Genomic DNA, 20,410 nt, shown 5'->3' on the forward strand with positions numbered 1-20,410 from the left:
TCCCGTTTTATCTTTCCAATGAAAAGACAACCTGAGGTCTGAGATCAAGCATCTATCTCTTGCTACTCTTGAATAAATTAAATTAAATAAATTAAAAAATAAAATAAATTAAAAAGGTCTATATGTCCAGATAATCTCAGCATGCAAAATTTTCCTTTAAGATTGATGTTTGAATTGGTTTACCTAGTTACCTTCGTTTGCTGTTTTGTGCAATTTTCCAATGGAAAGACAGATGCTTGATCTCAGACCTCAGGTTATCTCTTGCTACTCTTGAATAAATTAAATTAAATAAATTAAAAAATAAAATAAATTAAAAAGGTCTATATGTCCGGATAATCTCAGCATGCAAAATTTTCCTTTAAGATTGATGTTTGAATTGGTTTACCTAGTTACCTTCGTTTGCTGTTTTGTGCAATGCCACGGTTTACGTTGGGGTGAGAGCACTGTTCTCCGAAAACTACTGCTTACCCTGTAACGTCAAGCAGACCAGACACTTCCCTGTCTATTTTTATATACCATGTTTTAACCACCTAGATGACTGTGCAGGAGATGAGGTAGAACATCTATTAATTGCCAATAAATTATCCTGCCCTCCACAATGTTTCTATGCAACACCATCTCTAGGCCAGTGGTTGTCAACCTGTTTAGACTCCTGGTACCCCTCAGGAAATGCCAGCTCTTAGCTTCCCCTCATTTTTTGACTACAGAAAAATAAGAGAGCAATTTTTTTCTGTTGCACTCGTTGCAAATGCCGTCTATGTTCCCTTCCTGCGTCCTCCGCAATAGATGCTGCAGCCTTGCACAACAGCGCAGGAAGACGATCTGCAGAGCACGCCATCGGGCTCTCAGCTGGAAACGTGCATAAAGAGCAAGGTAAGTTGCTGAAGCCACAAGCCCCATTTATTTAACTAAGAACATGGTTCGGGGAGGACATTAGTTGCAGCGCCAAAAGTCGAGTGCTGCTTCACAAATCTTCCCTGAGGAAGAAGCAGTCTACCCAGTCGACACTCGAAAACAGCCCTATTGAAGGAAACGCTGGAAATGCGTTCTAACAGTGCCTTTTTTTCCCCCCCCCAATTTATCATGAATCCCAGCCTTTTAAAAAAAAGTGCCTGCCCAGGCAATGACATTGGAAAGATCATCCATTGTCCAAATGGGGATAATCACAAATCTGTTTGCCACCACAGACATTTTGTGAATACTCTGGAAGCAGAAGCAAGGCTGGAAAGAAAGACCCTTGAACTGAAAAATGATACTCTCTTGCTTTGAAATGGAGGCACTTGTGATAAGTGTGCCTGACTGAGATAAGGAAATAATTGTCCTCCAAACCAAGAGCTGAAAACCAATCTCTGAGAAAAAGGGAGGGAATGATAAAGTTAGCATACAGAAATAAAAGTTTTCTGAAGAAAGTTATGCTCTTCTAGAGGTCCAGAATAGGGCAAAAAATGGCCTCCAACTTCAGAATCAGGAAGTGGCTTGAATAAAACCCTGCTCCCTCGATTGCCGGTAGTATCTTTAATAGCCTCTATCCCGAAAAGGGCAAGCACTTCGGATCAACAGGACCTAAAGACAGGGAGGCCTGAATAGACATGGGATGAGAGACAGGAAGGAAGAAGAGTATCGCACAACCTGCTATAAAAATAATTCCCAGATATCCACTTGTCTGTAGTTAGACATGTTAATAACAGAAGGGGGGAAAAAGGCCCAGAAAAGAATGAGATTGGCAAAAACTTGATCACAGCCCTCAAAACTTGATCGCAGCCCAACATGGGGCCTAAACCTGGCACCGAGGATGCCGGGTGGGCTGTTGCAGTTTGAAGGTCCTCCTTTCCTTGCCGAGAAAGCTGTCAAGAGAAGCGTGAAGAAGACGAAGGACTGCACTGTTATCAGCACCTGGAACCACTACGTCAATGCATTTATGCTTTGGCTCTGCACACCAAGATCATCTCCACCGGCACGTTTTGGATATTTCCACTTCGAATCCTCTTTGGCACCTTCAGCTTCCCAGAGCCTGTAACCAGGGTGGGCAAACTAAGGAAGGAACCTTTACCTTTACTACACACGTGTCCGGGGGCAAAGCCAGCTTTTAGACCTTTTCAGAAGACAATGATGCCTCAGTTTCCTTCCACCAGCTTGGCTGTCTTTGCTTTTTGAAGAGGTGAAGCCTCAAGTCCCTTGTGCCTTCTCCTTCCTTGGTCGCAGTGTAGGACCCTGCAAGCAGAGCATCTTGAGGGAGAACATCCCTCTCCAAGGCAGGTGAAACATCTGGTACGGGTGTCCAAAGTCAGCAAGACAAAAGGGAAAGCAGCACACCACATAAGCCTTGGTTTCTTAACCTTTGGTTCAACTACCGAGGTTTCTTCAAGAGCATAACTAATGTTCCAAGACAACCATCTTACACAATCAAAAACACTAATAAAACTATTCTAATTAAAACCAGTTTTGCTCATGGTGCGTACGACTATGGATTGTCTAAAATGTTAATAGAAACAGAGCATGAAGGAGAAAGAATGAAGGCCAAAGGTCCAGGGCAGCTCTTGATCCTGCGTTGCTGGTTGTAGAGGGAAATCAGGGCCATGAGAGGACCACGTCCCCCTTGCATAGCACCGCTCCTAGACCAGCGAAGAGCAGCGAGACGAGGGGCAGAGCGGAGGGAGGAAGCACGCCCGTCCAGAGCCCACTACCAGAGCTGCATGGGCCAGGCACGCCCCACCAGAGGAAATATGCAGAGGCCTTCTCAACGACCAGATGTTTTATAGTCCTCCAGCATGGGGATCTGTACTGGTTTTGCATGCTCCTTTTCAGAGCAGTGCTTTAAGGCTACAGAAATGCTTCTCATTCAGCATTTAATTTCATGCAGCATAATGTAATTAATATTTTATGTCTGAGATCCTGAGCAGCCTGAACATATAAATGATTCCAGACTGCTGGATGCTTCTGCCCAAAAAAAGAAAGATATCTTCCCTACCCTGGCTTGTAAAGAAATATTCGAGTAAACAGTAACAGGGCTAATGAAAATGAAATCCAGCATCACCAATAATTCATTGGGGGGGGGGGGGGGGTCACAGAGCTCGGCTTCACAAAAAGATGTTAGATCTGCATTATGGAAGGACTGTTTAATCGAAACGCTGGACTGCAGGCAGCATGAAACTGAGAAGGCAAAATGGCAGGCATCGTGGGGGGAACCAAGTATTAGGGGTATTATTCATGACAACTCCTTGGGATTCTCTCTATGAATTAACCAAGCATGCACAACCAATGAACCATCTCCTTTCTGTCGAACAAGAGGGAAGCATTTTTAAAAGCCCCAGCTGTGCATTACAGTACAGGAAAAACAGGCTCTCCAAACTCCAGAGGTCACTGAGTCCATTGGGAAGAGCCAGGACCTCCAGCTATCAGACCAAACCCTACAACGTCTGCCCACTGCCTGTCCCTGCCGCAAGATGCCATCTATCCACTCTCACATACTGCCTTCCCAGCAGCGGCATATAGGGACCCCAAGCTTTCAAGGTGATCTCCAAAGAGGATGCCCCGTTGCTTCAAAGCCCCATTCACCCTCTGCCTGCTAAAGCACTTCTTTCTGTGGTTTTAATAATATCAGACTTCCCTTCACCTCTCCAGTGGCGCTAACAGACCACTAACCAACACGAGATGCATTAAACTTAAAACTGAACAAAAGAGCAAGAAAAAACCCACGTTGTTTGTGCAGCTAACAAGGTGAAGCCAACTTAACCTTCAAGTCGCACTGCTTCTAGTGGTTTGCTAGTATGGTTATCTGGATTGTTATGGAAGGGCAGGTCCCTCGCCTTCATACCAGGCTCTCAAGTGCTCGGTGGCTGTCACCGTCATCATCATCATCATCAAGGCATTTATCCGTCTCAGAGGGAGTTGTTGTTTAATGGCACAGGACAATCAACAGTGGGAATGAAAGACCGTGATCAACATCTTTGCTATTCCCCTTGCCTCACAGAAGCAGATCCTTAGCATTATGACTGCGTGGTTAATCACCGGTATGTGGGCTTTCCACTTTCAGCACGGCACTCGGGAGGAGGAGACTGACATCTTCAGCACCAGGATCTGCATCAGAGGCCCGGACAAAGCCTGAGCTAGCAAAGCAGAGGAGCAGGGAAACCATCCCAAAGGCATTTCACAAAATGGCAAACCCTAAACCCTTGAAAACTCTAGATCAGGAAGGCCAGATATTTAGCAACACGATGCAAATCAAAGCATGCATGTAAAAAATCTCAATTATCTTTGAACAGAGGAAGGTACATTTGTCAATCGATGAACAAATAAAGAAGCAAGGATGGGGGAGGGGGTCCATTAGCAGGTTGACTCTCTAATGTATAATAGATCAGAAAGCTTAATATAAAAATAAACTCATTTGAGGGGAACAGCAATATCCAGGACATAAAATGTCATGGTAAATTATTTCATTAATATAGTGGGGGAAAAAAGCTTCTTGACTAAGCAAACGGGATACAAAACTGAAGTGCCCTTCAATATAAGACCCTCCAGCCTACGGCTTTCCTGGATATAAAGCTGGAAAGCTCCAGTTCTTACTTTATTTTTATAAACCCTGCTTTTGTTACATCCGTGATGCTACAGAACATACAACACGCTGGCTCCCAAATGTGCTGGATGGGAACCTTTCTGTCTATGGACTTTTATTTTATTTTATTTTTTAATAAGGCTTTTGCAATGACAGGAACTACTTTGGCCGACGGAGATAAATCCTCCTGGCATCGATGGGAAAGGATCTGTTACTACACATGCTCTGAAACAGGAGATTATGTGGTTAACATCCATTAATGCTAATGGGAGCTAAATCCCTCGTGCAACAATAGGAAAACAGATCCCAACGTTTGCTTGACAAAAAAATGCTAAGAATTTTAGACCAGTGTGCAGAGAAAATGCATTCAAAAGTGCGACTTTACCCTTACAACTATCTTCCAACTGCTCCTATTAAATCTGCCCAGCTTCAAATGCCCAATTTCAGGTTTTTTGGGTTTGTTTGAACTGTGAAGTCATCTGGGATCTAAAGATCACCCTGGCTTGTGCATTGCTGCCAGTAACAAAGATTCTGCAATCAGAACCCTGTATCCCTTCCCGGTATTATGTCTATTATCCATAAGTGCACACTTGTGTCATTCACTCATTCTCTTCCCCTGCTTTTACTTAATGTCACCCCCCGATGCTGTTTTAATTCGTGTAACAGAACATCTCAGTGGTTTAGATCACTATTAAACATGTTTGAAAATCATTTTCTTCTGCATGGAGACCTTGCGTGTTATCATGTAGCAGAAATAAGCTTTATATGAACAATTTATCATCCCCTTGAAAGAGGTGGGATATTATTGGGAACGCTGCCAGCAGCGGCACATGGAGTACCAGAACATGCTTTTCTTTGTGAAAAATAATGACCAATTCTGTTTTAAAAATACCCTGTGCAGCCTCAAGGCTGCAAGGAAAGCCAAGTGGTTTAGCAGGTAAAACAAGAGAATCCATCCTTTTCCAAACCAAACTAAACACAAGGCAATGGTTGTTACATAAACACGATAACACACAGCAAAGTAAACTACTGTATTTTGCCAATAAGTGCTTTTCAGCTCAGTATTATTTGACAAAAGAAACTGGTTCTCTTCCCTATAAATGCCAGGACCTCAAGCAATTACCCACAGGCATCCTAATTGAGTCAGCAATTGGAGATTTTAATTTCTGAAGCCCAGTCTCTGCAGTTAGCCTTGATTTAATTTCCCATAATCTTCAGCAATAAATTACTTTCACACAGGCTTTGCCTCTGTAAAATTACTCACACAGAGGCAAAAACATTAGGAATAGCTGGGGGGAAAAAAAAATAACCGATGGGAAAAAGTTAGCAGTCATATTTGAAAGGCTGTCATCCTACAAATGATACTGCAAAAAAAACTCCTACTATGAGTCAGAAGACGTAGGCAAAACTGCCAGGACAGTTAAAGTCAATATTACCCAAACGAGAACTTTCCAGCAGCACCTGCCACGCACAATTTACTTACAAACTATTGCTTATCAGTAGTTTCTACAAGGACGCGCTGGGAAGTCGTTCCTTCCCCCCGTACTGAACAAGCAAACGAAGCAAGCTGAGAAATCCAGCTCTTCAAATCAGCGTGCTGTAGCATCCAATGACCTCCTTTTGCAAATGGCATGTGGACATAGAGCAGTGTTGAGAAAACAGCCCAGACCTTGAATTCATGCTTGTATAAAAGCAGGCCATAAAATACCTGGATTTTTCCTTTTCTTACCTCCATTTCACAGCACGGCCGGTCTGCTAAATGTCCATTAATGAAGCGGGTCCCACAATATCCTACGCCCAATGTCAAGTTTACAGAGGAAGCCAAAAAGCTACAAAGAGCAAACAGAAGTCCAAGTCATGCTACCGGCAGCAAAGCTGTCTTTTAACCTGAAGACACTGAATCATACAAGAGAGTTCACGTATTAAAAGGATGTAAATATGCTATAAAGCTAGTAAGCGCTGATCTGTCGAGCCAGCAGCTCTTCACCCCAGGTTCAGCGAGCCTAATGGGTTGAGTTACATGTCACACCCTTCCCCTACACCCACGCCGCAGCTCTTGCACAGGCAGTAAAGTATTTAAAGCCTGCTTGTCTACATAACAAAGACAACTAGCTTAGTAAGCATCTTACAGTATTTACAAAAGGCCTCCAACATTACTGCTCAAATATTATGTAAACTAACCCCTTCGAGAGAGATCCATTTCAGAACTGAGAAGACAGACATTTCCCCGAGGAATCACCATTTCGAAACGTTAGTTTAAGACACAATGGCATCCTATAAATCCACAATGCATACAATTAAAAATGCACTTATCAGCCTATGCCAAATGAATATGCTTGCTTTAACAGGAAGAAAACTTGAACAAATTGCAAAAGCAAATGGCAGCTTTACCATCAGCATGGAAAATGCCTCGAAAAAGAAGAGCACGCAACTTCAATAACACTTTCAGGAAGCTTTAGTCCTACAGACTGGAACAGCAAAATAAGACGGATAAGTCATACCAAGCAGGAAGCAGCAGAGAAGTCTGTATAGAAGGGCCTGGGCCCAAGTTTCGAAATTAAGTTAAAAAATCTGGGCATTTCCAATGGCCGGGAGCATTCAACAGGGAATCTGGGCTATTAAAACAGCAGGACAGGGACCAGCAGGCAATATCAGGATTCACGTTTCTCAAGCTTTGGACATCTGACCCCAAGGTTTTGGCCACTGCCCATCTCTTTACACAGTGGATGCGCCTTACACCGGTCTTCAAACAAGACTGTGCTTTAATTTGCTGTTCAAAGGTTTCTTCCTGCATGCAAATGTGCAAGATGGAAGGAGGGAGGGAGGTCAAGTCGAAGAAATCACTGTCCAGAATAACAACACATGTATCCAGGGTTGCAGCCGTTTGCTCAGCACCTACTCACCCAAACACTAAATCAACCTACCATGCCAAAAACATCAGTGTCTCACATCACCGCACTAGAGTCGCCCCCGCTAAAGCAGCAAGCCTGGAGACAGTGGACAGATACCCTTCAGAGGTCCCTACTCCCACCAGCACCTCCCCACAAAACCACCTGCACCGACACGATTTCTCTAAAAAAAAAAACAAAAAAAACCCAAAACAAACAAAAAAAACCAAACGAAAAAACACCACCCCAGAGGAAACCAGCACAAGTTAATCTCTAAACACGTTTCAAAGACTCCTTGCAGCCGCAGGGGTGAGAGCGATGACTTGCTCAGGAATGATTCCTACTCACTTCATTAAATGGGTTTTTCAAGCCCCAGCTCTATCATCAACATACAACACGTGCACATGCACAGCCCAGCCAAATCCAAGTAGATTCAGCCTCCTGAAAGCTGAAAATTCAGGTTGCATTTTCCTACCACTTCTATTCGCTGAGGGCCTTGTAAAATGTGTGTCTGCACTCAGACACATGCCTGCAGCAAAGAAAAGGGTATGGAAGCATATGATTTTGGTAAGTCCAGAAAGCCACGAAGGCTCACAGCCACACAAGTGCAGGCCCTGTTGCCAGCCTTGTCCATTTTCAAGGGGCCTTGGCCAACTGCAGAAGTGTGGCTCAGCAGGAGGCCCCAAAGCCTGTTCCTGAGTGACCAAAGGGTGAAGCTTTGCAGACACGACAACTAGCACTGGCCAGCAAAGTAAATTAAAGACAGACATCAGCATGTCTAACTAACCCAATAATGAGCTACAACTAAGGAGAGCACAAAGCCTGAAAAGAGACGTTCTAAGAGAAGACATATATTAAATAAACCAAATATACCAAAGCTTTATCTTACAGTAATTGATGTAAAAAATGTACTAGATGTTGCTTCGCTATCATTGATTTTTGTTAAGTTTCTAGATAAGTTGTTAAAAAAAAAAAAAATCCTCAGAACCAGGCATCTATAAATACGGGGTACAGGCTGGAGGGACGTTTGGAGGGCTCAGCAAATTCAAAAAGACCTGCTGCCAGTCTTCATGCCACCCCCCTCTTGAGTTCCCCAGCCAGTATAGGTGAGAATCTACATTGCGCTGTCATGGGTAGCCAGACTGAGTTTGGGATAAGTGTTTGTTTTTTCTTCAAGCGAATAAAAAGGTTGGGCTGCAGACCTGTTTGGTCCCTTTTATCAATCAATAGCCATCCTGCAAGGTTGTAATCTGGGTAACAGCCCCCAAGCAAGACCAGGTCTCAGCTCTGGAACACAAAACTCACAAGAGAAAGAGTCCAATCTTTCACTGAGGTTTGTAAAATCCTCCCGTCACCTGAAAAACATTCGGCCAGTCGCACCATACCTACACCAGGGGTTTCTACTGTGTGCCAGGGATGCAACCGTCACAGCTGCGCTGGCAGAAGGCCTGGTGTAGATACAGTGACACCAACAAAACTGCACCTTCACCCATACGGCTTGGCCAAGGAGGGAACGGGAGGCGAGAAGGAAGGAACGTTTTCCAGAAAAGCACAACTTTGCTAGGGTGTACGCCAGTGGCACTATGCCAGCACAGTGCAATGGTATACCTGTGCCAGCAAAGCATTCCCACATATAGATGACCTCAATCCTAGTATCAAGTCTGCACCGTATGTCCAAGGAAGGCAGGGAACTTTCCTGTAAGCTGGGAAAGCAACGCCCCGAAAATGCTAGTTTCAGAGAGCTGCCAGACAGGAAGGAGCTCTGATTCTACACAATTACTCTTTCCAGCCTACCCGTGACTACAAGAGATAGGAAAGTCGTTTAGGGGCTGGAGAAGTAACAATTCCAGGCAAAAAAACCCTAAAAACCCAACTTTCACTATATTCCCAGCCCTCAAGCTGGAAGTGTGCCATGCCATGCCATAAGTTGCGCACAGAATTCATTCCAGGCCTAAAATAAGCCCGGCTCTTGCAGGCGTCATCTTCAAGGCACAGAGTTTGGGAGAACTCGTGTGAACTTACCCCCAGTCTCCCTAACGTACAGACCTCAGAGACTCGGCACAGCGGACTGGCCTTTCCCCTGGAAAAGCAGGCTTGCTGTTGAGCCGTTTCCCACCATATTCCAAGATCAGTGAAAAGATCGTGCTCTTTGCTGCTATTGTGAGTAGCCTCTGCCAATACAAATGACTCCTCCAGCATCCTTCTGCTGGGTGCAGCCAAACCTTTGAAGTTTTTAAAACATCCTTTTGTTAAGCTCTGCTTTTGTAACGTTAAGTGGAAGAGCCGGTCATGGTGTCTATGCCAGCCCCTTCCCATCAGTCATTCATCTTTCTAAAACTTACCTTTTAGGCTTAAACTTTGCTTTTGGATTTATTTTTTTTTTTAAACCTTTTAACATTTGAGGCTGTAAAACCTCAGCCCTCTTACACTCTTTGTATTCTCCCCGTAATCCTCTGTGTAATACAGGGCCCCAAAACTTTCCTAGTTTTTACAAATGACCATAATTGTCTCTTCCAATTTGGACCCATTTATACATCCAAGAGTTTTCTTTGCTTTCCTGCCAAGTTTTAAGTTAAGCGTATCAGGTTTCCTTACACTGTCAGCCCCAGATTCTTCCCCTGATTAGTGTTTTGTAATTTGTGACCACTGAAAGCATAATTCTGGCACCACTCTTTGAACTCTAGTGGCATTACTTCGCATTTCTCTAGAGAAACTTGCTCAAGCCAACTTGTTAGTTCATGCCTCTTCCCTCAAGATACCTTCTGGACATAGTACATGTCATTCCAGCACAAATCTTCCATTACACTATGTCTTACCTGCAGACCTCTAAACACTGACTCCTGGAAGTCTTTGGTACATCTTGAACCTGGTTATTGGCAGGTCAGATGTTGCTTGCTGGGACGCTGCACTTACCACCCCCCTTTTACCAGTCCTGTAACCATTTATAACCACTTCAGCCTTCTCCTGGGCAATTTTCTATCCAAAGAACAGATCATACCGAGACAATAACCACTCATATTACTGCTGTAAAACGACAATCTAAGAGACCCAAAGCCTTCTTGAGGATTAAAATCAATCAATTCCAGTCTTTTGCCCTGTCTGTTTTTCTTATTTCCTCAAGTTAAGTTTGTTGAGCCTGTCTGACCTTTTTGTAACTGTATCTTGCCTCTCTCTAATCAACTGTTATTGTTTCCACTGTTCATTTTTGTTCCTGATCAGAGATGTTGGGGGGAGCTTATTAGACAAAACTGCTACTTTATTCACATCTAGTAACAGCTTTCCTTGTATAAGAGGGTACACAAGAATTACTATTCCTGACCGACCTTTTTTGTAATCTCCCTTTTTAAAATAAAAGGGAAAAGGTGATTTCAGCTCTCGGTCTCTCCTTATAGTCAAGCCTGATTGTTCATCGATGGCAGACAGAATTGTAGAAAAAATAGGGCCGGGAGGGACCTGGTCTAACCTGTTGCTGTGCCTGGTTACACTTAGGACAGCTAGTCCCCAAATTTCACGGGCATTTAGTCCACAAAAATATAAAACGGGAAACACTGTCATGCAACACCTAGATACACGGCCCAAGAATGTCGAGAACACGCTCCCTTGCCACGGATAAAGCAGGAGGATGAGGGCACCGTCAACGTCCTGCCACGGCAAGGACAAGTATTTATTGGAAAAATACATTCAAGAGAAGCAAGGAAGAGGGCCACACCATTTCAGATACTTTGACAGCATTTCGGTTTTGCTTTAATTTCCCCCCCGAGGAATTTGGTGCCAGTGAAGAGTCACAAGCAGTCATCCCTGAAGACCTTGAAGCTTTAACCAGAGAACAGGTCTGCCACGAGCAGCAGCATTCAAGCTTTTCTACACCGCTCTCAAAGTGGTTTAAACGAACGAGAGGCAAAAATTCTCCATCTACCCCAACCATGCAGGTGGTCCAGTAAAAGGTACTGCCCATAAGAAGTCTTGTCACTTTTCTATTTCCTGGACCGTGATGGAAAAAGTATCACGTCAATGCTAGTGAACTGGCAGGACCAGCCAACTGGCCAGATAGCGACGTGGCCCTTCTCACCCCAACACCCAAGTATCTCACATTCATGAGCATGTCTATCCTTACAACACAACAGAGAGAGGTGGCGAAGTCTCAGTGTCACTATACAGAAGGGGAATGGAAGCACAGGCAGGCAGGAAGGCTGTGGCAAAGCAAAGACGTGAACCCAGGTCTCCCAAGGCCCAGTTCCAGTGCCTTGATCAAGAGACCATCCTTATCCGTCCTAGGTCTCACAGCATGAATGGTGTTCAGGCTCCCTAGTCTCTTCAATCTGTTGCAAGCCAAGAGGATTTTGCATATCACAAAATACTGCAATTCTGAGCATTAGCTGTAAACTCCTTAGGTCTCCAAGACACTACTTCAATCCCTTTTAAGAAGTGCCATAATAGGGACTTGAGGAAGGTTTGATACATAACATTTCCAGCCTTCTCCCTTCTAGTTCATCTTTCAAAAAAGTCAAGGTGGCTGCTACTCTTTGTCCATCTAAATCTCTCTTCCAAAGGCAGCTGAGCATGCTTTTCTTGTCAATTTAATGGAGTATAATTAAATATTTTTCAGTTCTTACCCATGCAGCTACAGAAGTTAACAAGAAATGTAATATAGGAGATGGATTGTGCAGAATTAACCTTGTACTTGTTTCCTCTTTGGGATAGAAAGAATGGCTCGAGATAAGATTTTGCTCCAAAAAGAATGAGTTTCTGCACTTCCAAGTGGGAGATGGGATGACTGGCGAGATAAGGGATCAAAAGGCCTTTTCATCAGAGTTGAACAGTGGGCACGCTGATTGCTTACCTCCAACAGCTCCCCTTTTACTGGTAATTTTCATTAACTCTTTATATGGCAGACCATATAATCCAGGGGTCGGCGTCCTTGCAGCAACAGCAGGTCAAAATAATGCAGCTCAGGCTGAAGGTGGGCCACTGCGTGCAACCCAGTTACCATTTCCCCCGCCACCGATTACTGCACTGACTAAGATCTCTTTGCAGGCCCGACCTAGCTCACAGGCCACAGGTTGCTGACTTCTGATATAATCCATGGGCACATCAATTAGAAACATAAGAGGTCTACTAACTCTTTGTTCATCCCATATCCAAGCTCCTGTTTGCTTCCTTCACGCTGTTCTCCTATGTTTTGTTACCGCACATGCCGGAGCTACAATCATGTCAGTGGTGCACCTATTTCAATAAACAGGAATCCTACCTGCTAGGAAATACTGAATTGGTATACTTTAATTAAAACTCACATCATTTTATGGGCATGTAAAGGCTATCCCAATATAAGCAGGCATGCTTAATTCTGAATCCATAAGAAATCTCTAGTAACATATAGCTAAAAATTGTTGAAATTCTCCTTAATTTGTGTATGTTTGTTTGCTACCGAGCAAGGCATTTTGAAGGTGGCTCTGATTCCTGCCTCAGTGATCTGTTTTCAAAGTAACTAATTTATGTCTTTGTACTTTTTATGATACAACTAAACGGAAAAAGCTTTGCAAATGTTTTTAAAGCCAATATTGGAGTCTAAAATAACTGACAATTTCTTTGTCTTAAAATTGTAATACAAATCAAGCAACCAACCAAAAGTCCTTCGTTTATGATCTGAAGAAACAATTCCATGCTGTATTATCGAAGTTCAACAATCACTGAAACAGCATAAGGGATGTCACGACTGCAATCCCCTCTCATTTGTCATCTTTAAGTCCCAGATCTCCTAAATTTTTAAATTTAGCCACAAAATGACAGGTTGCTTCCTCGCTCCTGCAGAAAGGATCTCATCCCCATCCTAAAGTTTCCTGCTTATTCTGGTTTGAAGCCCAACGTACACATATACTCAAGATCTTTCACAGATTTCGCGAAAACCACTTCAGTCACCTCCTCCACAGTCTTTAACCATTTCTTAACGTTCTTAAAAGTGCCATGTTTCTGCTCTATCTCCCATTACTCCCCTACTGATCTCCGCTACAACCCACCTAACAAGCTAGAACACGTTCACAACTGGTATCAATTATTACAGCTCAGCTGAACCTAATGGAGCTATGACATCTTAAATCAGCTGAGGATCCGTCTTGTTCTACCACCCCAACTTCAACCAATTTCAATCCTCGCCTCTTCATCCCGTGCCAGCGCTCTCACTTCCCCTGAAGTCTGTACCTCGTTTCACCCGCCTGATCTACTGCCGCTGTTTCTTGTACTCCTGGTTTAACGGCACTTGTTCATACAGACTTACCAGCTCTGAAATGTCTCACAATATTCTCTCCTGGTATTGTTCGCCATAAAGTAAGCTATTACATTGAAAGAATGCTCTTATTTGTATTTTCTTTTCATCTAAATCACAAAAACTGGACATCATCCCCCATTTTAAAAAGATGGCGCTGTGAACAATGAGCTCTTTTGTTTAATGAAGTTCTGAGTCCAATTTGCTTTCGTGGTGAACATAGACCCTGACAGATAAATAAAACTTTAGTTTGTAGTGCCTTTTCTCTTTTGTTCATTTAATGATATATTTTTGGTTTTCCACAGCTGTTGGCATCACATTTGTTTTTCCTTCTTGAATTTTCCTTTTTGAGACTTTTCCAAATAATTTTCATGGCCTCATTACAGCTAAAATGGCCCACTTCAAGTCATCGTGCCAATGCGTCAGGATGCAGTTTTGAAGGTGTCACAACCAGAACTGGTTCTAATACGTTAGAAGAGCGACAAATAGAAAAGCGTTCTTACTATTATAAAGCCCAGGTATTTGACCTCAAAATGCTTCAAAGAAACAAAGATTTTGCCCTTGGATCCAGTGTTCAACAGGCCCCTCAAATTCTGGCTCTTTTGTGCAGAATGTCATCAGCAACTTACTGAAATCTCCAATGCAATGTATGATTCTGGCAACGCTCAATGCCATCTATCATTTCAGTGACAGACAGAACATAAACTGTATTCTGGCTGACATCATTGATGTAGTCTCTAGTGAAGTCAAAAGAAATGATTACAAAATGAAAATTAATGCTGTATGAGCACTGTACTTCCTTATTCCAGCAGATGTTCCTTAGTTTCAACCTGAATTGGTTATACCCAGGGTGACTTTTTTTGCATCGACTAACTAAAACATCGAAACAAGAGTCAGAACACAGAAAAAATTTAAGTGTTATTAAAGCCCCACATTAAATACAAATATATATTTAAAAGCCTTGCTACTGATCAGAAATGTATGCATCAGGAGAAGAGCAACTTCTGTATCTCGTACCCTTTTTACTTTGGTTGCAGCCCTCTCCTTGAATTTACGTAGTTTAATTAAACAAGGCGTCACTAAGGATGGGTGCTAGCTAAGTCATTTCTTTGCTGCTACTGTCGGAGTGGAGATGTGCTTCTGCAAGGCTGCTAACACAGGACAGAAACCCATCCAAAGAGCCTTCGCTCTGGCCACAAAGGCAAAACCTCCACTGCCGAGATGCTCCTCACCTTTCTTCATCTCTCTTCCTGACTGAATCTTCTTCTTCTGTGTTGCTCTTAATGTCTCTTTTTTCCCTTCCTCAGTTACAAATCCCAATGACAGACAGCAGGTACACTCCCTTTACCAGGGGAGATGACGTACACTGCCATTTCTTCTAGTTCACATCAAGCCTACGAAAATTACTTCAAGCTTTGTCTGACTACCATGCTGCTCTCAAAGCCCTCATCTCAGCCAGAAACTAGATAAGCCACTTTGTGTACGGACAAACGTAGTTTAGCAACTTGAAAACCGGAGAAGGACCCGCTGCTTGGGAACAGCTGTTACAATCAAAATGCTAGGTCTGCACGAGTCTGTAGCCACACAAATGGGCTAAATCACTCTAATTCTGGCCCTGGGTGAAGCAAGGTTAATGTTGGGGAAGTTTTGCGGCTGAATGGTGCAGAACGGTTGTGCTGTGACAGCTTGTCTGGGTATCCTTGGAGAGGGATACAATCATGTATGTCTGCTCCCTCAGCTACGCTGGTGGGAAGGTAGAAGTAGAGAGGCTACAACTTGCCAAAGGCTTTGTAACCTAAAACCTTCTAATCCGACTAAAGGCTCCGTTTTCTTGCTTAAAGATAGGCCATTACAATGAGCTACAAAATTCTGCTAACTCGACTATTATCCATAAGCATGTGCACCTCTTGTTACATGGTCTGGCTGGCCTGGTAGCCAACTGGCAAGAATCATGCCTACAAAATACCTAAGATCAGCAGGTCTTCAACCATGAGAAGGTGGACCAGGTCTCTGAACCATTACTGATGGACGTGAGAAGTATACACCATGGGAAGTATACACCTTGCCTACTGGCAGGAAGCATGCCTACAAAATTGGGGGTAGTGGGAAGGTGACAATTCGTGGTCCTTTACTTCCAAGATCAGCAGGTCTTCAACCATCATGAGGTGGACCATGTCTCTGAACCATTACTGACAGACATGGTAGGTATACACTCAAGCAGACATCGTAGCCAAGTCTGCCATCTATAGAGAAACTATGCTGCAACTACCATGAAACCTGTGCACCTACCATCAAGGCACCGGCAACAAGGACCACCCCCTACATCAGCCGAACAAACAAAGTCACACATCTTTCATGCCGCCCACCCCACCTCCAGGCAAACAAAAAATAAGAAGAAATCCATTGCAAAATCCAGAGACTCAATCCCAGAATTAGCAGCAATTGGCACAGCCCCAGATCAATACCGCTGGTCAGAGTGACCGGTTGTTCGTAAATTATTGACCTTGTTGCAATATCGGAGTTTGAGGTGTGTAGGGGGAGGAAGGGCAGAAGGCATGTTGTTTTAGGGTACAGACACGTACAGCTGGAGCTATTTCAAAAGGGGAGCTGCTGTTACGTTTTAATTGTTGCGTGTGGACAAACTGGGAATAATACAAACGTAGCAAAACTACTCCAATTCTAACACCGAACCAAGTCATGTTAAAGTTGGAGCATACTACTACGTTTGTATGGGTCCCAGCTTGTCCACGTGTAACAATTGGGATGTAACAGCCCTTTTGAAATGGATCCAAAGACACGTGTGTCCATACCCCAGTGCACCCAGCTGTCTTCTGCCACCACTTAAGTCATCTCCAGAAACAGACTATCTGGCGGCAGACCTTCCTCCTGATTACTGCTGTGGCCTGCAAGACTTTGCTTGCATAGCTGGCTATAAAATGATGGAAATCTGCATGGCTATTGTATTCTCTGTCAATTGAGCAATTATGTAATTATTGCAACACTGATTTGATAGCTCAGTCAAGTGAAAGAGGCCTGGTCCATTAATCTAGCTACCCATCCAACCAAAGGAAGCAATTGTGCTGCAACAGCACCATGCTACCAATTCTTCCCTTCCGACAAAAAAGGGAACAGCTGTGGGAGGTTTTCTAGGGCAAAGTACCACAAAATGTTCAAATAAAATTGATTTAATTAGCTGCAATACTGTGTGTCACTGTCTTCTCTTTGCCTTCTTTTCCATTCACAGTCTGCTCACCTTTACCTTCTGGTTCCTTTTCTCTCTCCTGCTTTCTTCCTCTCTTTTCCTTCTCTGCATCTCCCCGCACTGAAATCACAGCAGCATCCCTTTCTCACGTAGAAACTGCCCCCACTTCTTGCCCACCAACTGTACTGTATTTATACATGAACAACTTCTCTTCCTGCTCCACTCCATTTCTGCTTCTGCTGCTTAGCTGCCCCCTTTGATTTGGGCTGCTGGGGTGCAAGGTGCTTCGCTCGAACAGAGCCTGCCCAGAGGCACGTGGCCTCGATTTTGAGCATCCGTGACAAAAACCTAGATTTAACAAATATTCCGAACCTGAGTTAATAGGAAAAGAAAGTGACAACAATCACAGAATAAATTAGGGTCGACTCTGCAATACTGGCGTAATTGTTGACTTTGCATGTTAACAATCCTAATTAAAGATGCCAGCTGTGGTTCAGCAATTCGCATATCAGAGTCTGCCAAGGACTAAGACTATTTCTGTAATACCTAAGAAACTGTCCCTTTTTTTTTTCCCCCGTTTCAAAATTGGTCAGCCTAGAACAAATCAACAGGCATCCAAGAAATCAGAGTCTGTTTCCAAGTAATCAGATTTTAAATTTGTCCAGGGTCACATGTGGAGACATACTAAACCTCTGTGCCATAATACTGCATTTGGCAAAGTTAAAATAGCAGCGTGCAGATCCCTGGATATCATTTCGAAATGAAGAGAATAAACTGCAGATATTATTTATGCACCAGGGCTACCATTTAACAGGTTTCTGCTGTAATAGAGGTGCTCCAACTGTTTCAGCAGAACAGGCATGGAACTGCTAGCTCGTATTTCAAGGGCACTTTTCTGCTTGCACTACCTGAATGCAATAAAAGATTGGAGTTTAACCTTAACATACATCCACTTAAAGTGACAGATCTCCTTTTAAAAGTTAAAACACTTGCTGAGCTTTTAAAAGATTCCCCAGGACAGGACATAAGCTCCTGGCTAACAGCAACATATTGATTGTGTTCAAGACCAAATCTAGGCCCCCTATTACCAAACCTGCAGCAGATGCAATGTTTTTAGCTAGGCTGCAACACTCCCACAACCTCATCACAGCAAATGTCTATGAGTTGGGCCCATAGAGCACTTTTCCCTCCCCTTCCCCCAAAGCACAAGCAAGTGTTGATCATGCAACTGCATCTTCACTGACCACAATCCCTAGTCACATTTGTAGCTACAAGCAACAGGAAAATAACCAAGTATGATCCACCTTGGACATGAAGCACACTTGAAGCCAAACTTTTCGCTAATTCACTGGTATGGGCTGAGGATGCAGACCCTCCCGGAGCGGTGGTGATGAGCCAACAACAGGCAGCGGCCGGGGAGCAGCCTGAATTTGGCTGCAATGGTCCTCAATCACTGTTGCATGCAAAGCCCTTGCAGTGGTCCAGGGGGACTGATCTGCTGGCCTAAGGCTGGCTCTGCTCTTTTTTTCCCAGCTGCTAAATCAAGGCAGCAAACAACCAGAGTTGCATTAAGGATGTTCTTAATTATACATTTTTTTTAAATAACCTAGTGTCCTTGCTTTCGATTTTCTAGGCATTTGTGAATGGAAGGAGTGTTTGTATCCATGAAACTATCTTTTTTTTTTTTTTTTTTGAAGGCATGACTTGCTAAAACACAGGGCACAGTTCATCCACACAAAAATCACTGAGCCAAACTCTTGCTTTCACAACAAACAGCAACGTTGGCAAAAGGACATACCTGGCTTTGCAGAGCCCCCAGTGGACAACGCTTAAATGGAAGAGCTGCTGAGCATGGGAAAATCGGAAGAAAATGCAAAAAACAGAATTAAAAAAAAAATCAAGGAGAGAAGACAGTAGACAGGGAAGAGAGCTGACACGCAGCAACCAACTGAAAATAAAATGAATATTAAGCAGAACCTCCTCTGTTACAAGATAATGTCAAGTGGTGAGTCTCCAACCGTCTTTCGTAGAAGCTACAGCGATTCATCCATTTCTCTCGAGAGAAGCATGCCCCTCTTGGAGAAAGATCTGCCACGCTGACACCTGGAAGATCTCCCTTGAGAGACAACCTGGATGTCCCAGTCTGGGGAAGGACAGGGAGCCCTTTCCCATCACCCCGCCCTCTGCGGGAATGGGAGGAACAAAGCCACTGCTTCCCCAGCCCAGGGTCAACCTGGTCCCGAGAAGGCACAAGAAGCAAGGGCAAGAGGGGGGTTGCAGGCTCAGTACCTGGACTTCTACCTCTCCCAGGAACATTTCTAGCGGTGGTCATTTCTCAGAAATTTCAACCACTAAAAATGACTGTCTGTTTATGGAAGACTGGAAGAAACTGGAAAAGCTCACCTTACATAAAAATAAAAGCATAACACATTTACCTAGTGACATCAGCTTGTATGAAAGTGGACTCTGTTTAATATTTCCCAACTAAAAGAGGCTTGATAGCATTTTCTGTACTTCTCCAACTGATATTTGCTTAGGAATGACAGAGGCTAGGTGCTTCTCGCCATTCAAATGATACTTTCCCTCTCGGTGTCCAAAATAACCCCTGGGAAACCCACAACTGAAGTCGGTTTCGTTCCTAAAAAGAGCCTTCACCGTCAACACCATAACACGCAAAATAGGGTTTCTTATAAGAGCAATACTAAACATTTTTTTGCCCTTATGGGGGGAGGGGGAGGAAAAGCTACAGGGATGAGTTTAACCTTGGACAATGAAACATTACTAAGTCTAGGTCTGGGTTTCCAAATTAAAACAGACTGTAAACATTTCTATTACAAGGTTTCTATAATAGATGCTAAGTGACACGATACCAATCCCAGGAACAGGAGCTTTCCTAACCTGTTTTAAGTCCTATTATTTCCTCTTATTAAAAAAAAAACAACAACAACGAAAACCCCAGAAACTGGTTAAACCACTGAAGCTTTGAAAGTTTCCAATCTCTCAAATTTGCGACTTGTGTCATGAGTTGTGTTTCTTCTGTGGCTTCCTGTTAGTTAACTTTTCTGATGTACTTAAGATATTTATGGGGGGAGATGAGGGGGAAATGACTCTTTCTGCTCGCAGGAGGAGATTAGACTAGATAAACATCTATTTGAAAGAAAAACATTTTTAAATGAGCTCCATAATTGAAAAAGACTCTTAAGTTCAGGGTCTTCATAACACCCCTCAGCACATAACCAGTTTCCATTTCCTTTAAGAAATAAAGCAGTTTTAGTTCATTTTCTATCTGTTCAAAATTAAGCTGAAAGATAACTGAAAATGGATTGGAAACACGTTGATGACAGAATGAACCCACTCCTTCATTTGTGTTAGAAATTAACCATTTAAAAACCGTTAAAAGTGTATGAGCATGGCATTATGGAAAGTGAACTAATTTTCCTTAAATGATTCTAATTTTCTCAACTTGCTCCTAAGTCAACACTGAACATATATTAAGTGCTTCCAGCACT

General features: G+C 43.3%; 1 protein-coding gene across 9 annotated transcripts in view; it reads right to left on the minus strand.

Annotated features, from left to right (window-relative positions):
• Window positions 1–6,518, minus strand: part of NCOA1 (nuclear receptor coactivator 1) — a 247,091-nt gene extending 240,573 nt beyond the window's left edge. For 5 of the 9 annotated variants that reach the window (XM_014522550.2, XM_025210719.1, XM_025210720.1 and 2 more), the window contains exon 1: window positions 6,282–6,518. The gene's annotated coding sequence lies outside the window, so the exon portion shown is untranslated. The remainder of the gene's footprint in view (window positions 1–6,281) is intronic. The other 4 variants (XM_025210716.1, XM_014522549.2, XM_025210722.1 and 1 more) reach the window with 1 other exon arrangement.
• Between the last annotated feature and the right edge of the window lie 13,892 nt (window positions 6,519–20,410).

Source organism: Alligator sinensis, unplaced genomic scaffold, assembly GCF_000455745.1.
Source record: "Alligator sinensis unplaced genomic scaffold, ASM45574v1 scaffold637_1, whole genome shotgun sequence".
Taxonomy (NCBI): domain Eukaryota; kingdom Metazoa; phylum Chordata; order Crocodylia; family Alligatoridae; genus Alligator; species Alligator sinensis.